Source organism: Halichoerus grypus, chromosome X (genome assembly GCF_964656455.1).
Source record: "Halichoerus grypus chromosome X, mHalGry1.hap1.1, whole genome shotgun sequence".
Classification (NCBI taxonomy): Eukaryota; Metazoa; Chordata; class Mammalia; order Carnivora; family Phocidae; genus Halichoerus; species Halichoerus grypus.
In genome coordinates, this window is record NC_135727.1 from 6717679 (window position 1) to 6725445 (window position 7767).

Here is a 7767-nt window from a genome sequence, read left to right on the forward strand (position 1 = left end):
TGTCTGTTCATGCCTTCTGCCCATTTTTAATTAGATTATTTGGTTTCTGGGTGTTGAGTTGTGTAAGTTCTTTATATATTTTGAATACCAACCCTTTACTGGATATGTCATTTGCAAATATCTTCTCCCATTCAGTAGGTTACCTTTTAGTTTTGTTGATTGTTTCCTTTGCTGCGCAGAAGCTTTTTATCTTGATGAAGTCCCAGTAGTTCATTTTTGCTTTTGTTTCCCTATCATTATTATTTTTGATGTTCAAATTGTTCCAGGCTTAACCAGTGGGTGTCCCTTCAGTTTGGCTTCTGTGTCCTTACGACATGTTCCCATTGTTCTCTGATTTTTTTCTTAATTTCTGGTGCAGCAAGATACTTGGGCTCATCTTGTACTTTCCTTGAAATCAGCTATTTCTTTAAGGAAACCTGATTCATCTTAGTGGGAAATGATATATAGAAACAAAGATCTGAGCACTAGGTGTGTTCACTGCTACTGGAGAGTTTTTGTTCTTTTTTTTTTTTTTTTTATAATATTAGTCCTGATCTTTTTTTTTTTAAAGATTTTATTTTATTTATTTGACAGAGAGAGAGAGAGACAGCTAGAGAGGGAACACAAGCAGGCGGAGTGGGAGAGGGAGAAGCAGGCTCCTGGCCGAGCAGGGAGCCCGATGCGGGGCTTGATCCCAGGACCCTGGGATCATGACCTGAGCCAAAGGCAGACGCTTAACGACTGAGCCACCCAGGCGCCCCGAGTTTTTGTTCTTATATCCTTTTGATCAACGTACAGAGATAAGGGGAAATACATTATTATACATACACACACATTTTAATCATGAGTTCAGAAGACTTCTGTGATAGAATAGCCTAGCAGACCAATATTCTAACAAGAAAACTAGAAAAGTCAGACTTTAAAAAATATCTTTTGTGAAGGAATCAGGGGACTACTGAGGTAACCAAGATTTGAGAGACCAGATCCAGAAAGAAGAGAAGCTCATTAAGGTAAGCCTTACTTTCTGCACACTATTTTTCCCTCAGGATCTTTTTGACATAGGGCATGAGACAAGCCAGCAGATCAGCTTTAGGTTGCCTCATGGGGCTTGGAAGACTATGAAAGTAAAGTTTGGAGTTGCCAAGGTAGCTGACTGTTGAGGGAACAAGATCCTAGAGAGATAGGAGGACACAAAATAGAACCTAACACATGGAACCGGTTTTCTTCTAGAGGTATTTACAGTTTAAGCTGTGCAGAGAATGAGGCTAAGAAGTCAGGCAGAAAGCATCAGCAAAGCAGAGCAAGTTTGTGACAGGCTCACAGTGCTGGAGAGAGAAAAAGAGGAGGTTATAAAGTGCCAAGTAGAAGGAGCCCTAGCAAACAACCCTGATTTTTATTTGGAACTCCTAGAGGGCTACCCCCTAGAAATGGAAGTGAACCAGAGGCAAACCTGGACATATAAAGACTGCAAACTAGCCTTGAATCAGCAAAGTCTGTAGTTGAAATAAAGTGATCTGAATCTCTGCTACCTGCCAGAGGAAAGGGGTAATCCTCTCCAGAGAAGGATAACGTGATATGGAGCCTTTATAATTTTTCACACATAATGTCGGGCATTTAATCAAAATTTACTGGCATACAAATAAATAAGACCAAGAGCAATAGAGAGAAGATAGAAACAAAACATAGGTGATCCTGGAGTTATCGGAGAGACTCTGGAATAATTGTGATGAATAGGTTCAAGAAAATAGATGGCAGGAGAGAAAATTTCACCAGAGAACTGAAAACTATAATAAAAAGCCAAATGGAAAGACTGGAACAGAAAATAAAATAATTAAAACTAAGACCTCAACAGAGGGATTTAACAGCAGATTGGGCAAAGTTGAAAACATGATTAGTGAACTAAAAGACAGGTCAATGGATAATATCTAGAAAGAAGAATGGGAAGCAAAAAGGATGGAAATGAGACATATGAGAGACATATGAGAAATGGTAGAGTGTACTTGGGAGACCCAGAAAAGAAAAGTGAAAGAATGGGTCAGAAGCAGTCCTTGAAGAAGTGGACAAATTCCTTGAGAAACACAATTCCATAAAACTGACACAAGAAGAAGAGTCCTATATGTGTGTAAGTAATGAAACTTGTTATTAAAAGCCTTCCCCCTCAAAAAAAAAAAAAAAACTCCCAACAAAGTTAAACTGCAGACCTAAATGCCTTCACTGGTAAGTTCTTTCAAACACTTAAAGAAGAAATAACATTGATCTTACACAAACACTTCCAGAGATCAGAAAAAAAGGGGATATTTGCCATCATATTTTATGAAGTTTGCATAACCAAAACTAGAAAAAAATGACAAGAAATGAAAATCACATAATAATAATAATAATAAAGGGGGCAGGAAGGAACTTTGGAAGGTGATGGATATGTCTATGGTCTTGATGGTGGTGATGGTTTATACTTATCCCCAAATTCATCAAGTTATATACATTAAATATGTACAGCTTTTAACATGTCAGCTATAACTTAATAAAGTGGCTTAAAAAAGAAATGAAAATTGTAAAAAATTATATATATGTTTGTCTAATCCAGTGATATTTAACAATGATTAATACATCTCAACAAAGTGGGGTTTATGGGAAAATCAATTAGTGTAATTTGTCATATTAACAGGAAAAAGCTAGAAAATTACAGATGCAGAAAAGGCATTTAATAAATTGTACTCCCACTTGATGTTAAAAAAAACTCGTAGCGAACTTAGAAGAAAAGGCAACTTTCTTAGTCTGAATAAATAGTAGCTGCAAAAATATCATTAATTTTTTATTTAAATCATTATTTTTTAAATTTCCCCTTAGATCAGGAATAAGACAAGGATATCTGCTAGCCACACTTCTATTTAATACTGTCCTGGAGGTCCTAGACGGTGTAATCAAGCAAGGAAAACATAGAAAAGGCAAAAGGAGTAGAAATGAAGAAATAAAAACTATCATCTACACAAGACATGATTGTATACATAAGAAATCCAAAAGAATCTACAAATAATCTGAACTAATAAGTGTATTTAACAATGTTGATATAAAGTTAAAATGTAAAAATCAATTTATATAGATCAAGTAAGTAAAAAAAATTTTTTAAATTTACAATACCACCTAAAATCCATCAAATACCTAAGAATAAATTTAACAAAAGATCTGTAAGATCTTTACACTGAAAATTAGAAAATATTATTGGGAGAAATTAAAGAAAGCCTAAATAAAGGTAAGGATATACTATGTTTATAGGTTAGAGTCTCAATATTGTTAATACTGGGGTGTTTTTTTTTTTGACAGGAAGTAGGATTTATTGGTGGGCATGAATAGGGAGAAGGCAGTGCCAGAGTCCTCAGGAATGCAGAGCCCACCATTTGTCCAAGTGGCCACGATTTGACCACATAGCCATCTTGGATGAGCCACTTTTCAGCCACCATATCTTCAAACTCATCCACATTAAACTTAGTAAAGCCCCACTTCCTGGAAGTGTGGATCTTCTGGTGGCCAGGGAACTTGAACTTGGCCCTGCATTGGGCCTCAATCACATGCTCCTTGTTCTGCAGCTTGGTACTGATGGACATGATGACTTGGCCAATGTGGACCCTGGCCACTGTGCCCTGGGCTTTCCAAAGGTACCCTGTATACCTGTCTGAAGCCTAGATTGGAGATATCATGAGGTCAGACATCGATGTCCACTGGAAAGGACTGTCTCCAGGGTCTCTTAGGGCAACCCATACAATCAACAGGCTGCATACACTATCAAGGAAGGTACTGTTTGCAACCAGTGTACACTGGGCCCCCATGGGGAACACTGTTAATATGTCAATTCCTCCTTGATTTATGGAGTCAATGAAATCCAAATAAAAACTGTAGCAGGTTTGTTATGGAAACTGACAAGCCAATATTGAAATTTATATGGAAATGCAAAAGGCCAAGAATAGCCAAAGCAACTTTAAAGAATAAAGCTGAAGGAATTACACAACTAGGTATCAAGACCCATTATACAGTTATAATAAGACAGTGTGCTACTGGGGACAGCATAGATAAATACATCAATGAAACAAAATAAAAAGTATAGGAACAAACCACAATTATATAATCTCCTGATTTTTATATCTTTTTAAAAATATGTTATTTATTTATTTGTCAGAGAGAGAGAGAGCACAAGCAGGGGGAGCAGCAGGCAGAGGGAGAGGGAGAAGCAGGCTCCCCGTTTGGCGGGGATGTGAGGCTCGATCCCAGGACCCTGGGATCACAACCTGAGCCAAAGGCAGATGCTTAACCGACTGAGCCACCCAGGTGCCCCTGATTTTTATATCTTTAGGATATATCTTACTGAGATTATTCAGAGTCAAAATTTACTTGAATTCTTTCTTCTGTGATTAAGTTATCAGTCTGATACACTTAAGATCATTTGTTTTTGTATGCATTCAACATAAGATTTGCTTTTCTTAAATCTCTTTTGGATATGTCAGATATTTACATGGTTCAAAATTCGAAACTATATTAAAAGAGTAGAAATTATTATTTTTTAAAGATTTTATTTATTTTAGAGAGAGACAGCATGAGTGGAAGGAGGGGCAGTGGGAGAGGGAAAGAGAGAATCCCAAGCAGACTCCATGCTGAGCATAGAACCTGATGTGGGACTCGATCCCAGGACCCCGAGATCATGATCTGAGTTGAAATCAAGAGTCAGACACTTAACCGACTGAGCCACCAAGGTACCCCAAAAGAGTAGAAATTAAAGAACACACTGTTTCATAATCATAAAGTCAAAGAAGAAATCACAAAGAAAATTGCAAAATACTTTGAGAGGAATGAAAATGTAAACACAACATACCAAACTTATAAGGTACAACTAAAACAGTATTTAGATGAAAATTTATAGCTGTGAAGAACTATATTAAAAGAAAAAGATCTCAAATCAATAACTCAAATCAATAACCTAAACAAAAGGAAGAGCAAACTAAACCTAAAGCAAGCAGAAGGGAGGAAATAATAGAGATTAGAGCAGAAATTAATAATAGAAAGTTGAAAAATAGAGATCAATGACACCAAAGGTTGGTTCTTTGAATAGGTCAACAGAATTGACAAATTTTTAACTATATCGACCAAGCAAAAAAGAGAGAAGATTCAAATTATTAAAATCAGAAATGAAAGAGAGAACATTACTATCAACCTTACAAAAATAAAAAAGGATACAGAAATAAAAAGGATACTATGAACAATTATATGCCAATAACTTAGACAACTTAGATGAAAGGAATCAATTCCTAGAAAGGTACAAATTACTGAAACTCAAGAAGAAATACAAAAATCCAAATAGACTTTTAAAAAGCAGAAATTCAATTAGTAATTTAAAAACTATCCCCAAACAAAAGCCCAGGTCCAGATAGCTTCACTGGATTTCACACTCTCTTTCAGATAATAGAAGAAGAATAGAGATAATAATCTATCAACTCATTCTGTGAAGCCATTATTACCCTGATATCAAAACCATAGCCCTTTCATGAAGATGGTGCCGAAGGCAGAGAAGGAAGCCCCTGCGCCTCCCAAAGCTGAAGCCAAAGCAAAAGTTTGAAGGCCAAGAAAGCAGTGCTGAAAGGTGTCTACAGTCACACACACAAAAAAGAAGACCCGCATGTCACCTACCGTCCAACGGCCCAAGACACTGCATCTCTGAAGGCAACCCAAATATCCTCAGTAGAGCACCCTAGGAGAAACAAGCTTGACCACTATGCCATCATCAAGTTCCCTCTGACTACTGAGTCAGCCATGAAGAAAAGAGAAGACAACACACTTGTGTTCATTTTGGACATCAAGGTCAACAAGCACCAGATCAAATAGACGTGAAGAAGCTCTATAACATTGCTGTGGCTAAGGTCAACACCCTGATCAGGCCCAATGGAGGGAAAAAGGTATATATTTGACTGGCTCCTGACTATGATGCTCTGGATGTTGCCAACAAAATTGGAATCATCTAAACTGAGTCCAGCTGGCTAAATCTAAATCTAAATTTTTTCACCATAAAAAAAAAAAAGATATAGGGGTACCTGTGTGGCTCAGTTGGTTAGGTGTCTGACTTTGGTTCGGGTCATGATCTCAGGGTCCTGAGATCGAGCCCCTTGTCAGGCTCCACACTCAGTGGGGAGTCTGCTTGTCCCTCTCCCTCTCCCTCTGCCCATCCCCCCACTCATGCTCCCTCCCTCTCTCTCTCTCAAATAAATAAAATCTTTAAAAAAAGACACAGACATCACAATAAAGAAAACTACAGACCAATATCCATTATGAATATAGGCACAAAAATCCTCAACAAAGTACCAAATCCAGCAATATATAAAAAGGATTATACACCATCACCAAATGGGACTTAGCTCAAGAATGCAAGGTTGGTTCAACATATGAAAATCAATCAATGTAATATGCCATATCGATAAAATAAAGTGAAAAAACACATGATAATCATGATAGACACAGAGAAAGCATTTGACAAAAATCTAACACCCCATCAACAGCAAACTAGGAATAAAAGGAATCTTCTTCAACCTGATAAAGGACATCTATGAAAACTGCATGTGACTGGATATTTCACCTAAAGATCAGGAACAAGACAAGGCTGTCCACTCTTATCACTTCTGTTCAGTGTTATACCGGAGGTTCTATAAAGGATAATTAGCCAAGAAAAGAAATAAAAGGCATTCAGATCAGAAAGGAAGAAGTAAAACTATATTTTCTATCTCCATACATAGAAGATGTTATCTTTTATATATAAAATCCTAAGTAATCTGCTAAAAAACTATTAGAACTAATAAATGAGGGGCAACTGGGTGGCTCAGTCAGTTGAGCATCTGACTCTTGATTTCAGCTCACATCATGATCTCGGGGTCATGAGATTGAGCCCCACATCTGGCTCTGCGCTCAGCATAGAGTCTGCTTGAGATTCTCTTTCCTTCTCCCGCTGCCCCTCCCACTCGTGCTCTCTCTCTCTCTCTCAAATAAATAAATAAATCTTTTTAAAAAACTGGGCACAGGATCTAAATAGGCTTTTCTCTAAAGAGGATATAGAATTGACACATAAACACACAAAAATAAACATAGAATAAACACATAAGAAGATGCTCAACCAAAACAACCATTAGAGAAATGCAAATCAAAACCACAGTGTAATACCACTTTATACCCACTAGAATGACTACAGTCTGAAAGACAGAGAATAACAAATGTTGATGAGGATTTGGAGGAATTGGAACCCTCCTACATTGCTAGTTTGGCAGTTCTTCAACATGTTAAATACAGTAGTACCACATGACCCAACAATTCCAGGTATATACTAGATATATACTCAAGAGTACAAAAAGTTGTACATGAATGTTCATAATCTCATTATTCATAACAGCCAAGAATTGGAAGGAAGCAACTCAAATGTCCATGAAAGTAATGAATGGATAAACAAAAGGTGGTAATATCCATGCAGTAGAATATTATTGAGCCATTAAGGGGCATGAAATACTGACACATGCTACAACCTGGATGAACCTTGACAACATGATGCTAAGTGAAAGAAGCCAGGCACAAAAGACCAAATATCACATGACTGCATTTATAGAAAGTATCCAGAATAGGCAAATTCATAGAGACAGAAAGCATGTTAGTGGTTGCCAGGGGCTGGGGGAGGTAAGGCAAGGGGATAAGTGCTAATAGGTATGGGGCTTTTCTGGGATTGATGAAAATATTCTGGAATTAGATGGTGGTTATTGATGAAAAATT

General features: G+C 37.2%; 1 pseudogene; it reads right to left on the reverse strand.

Annotated features, from left to right (window-relative positions):
* Nucleotides 1–3703: 3703 nt before the first annotated feature.
* LOC118520410 (small nucleolar RNA SNORA70) lies at nt 3704–3826 on the reverse strand (annotated as a pseudogene).
* Nucleotides 3827–7767: the final 3941 nt, after the last annotated feature.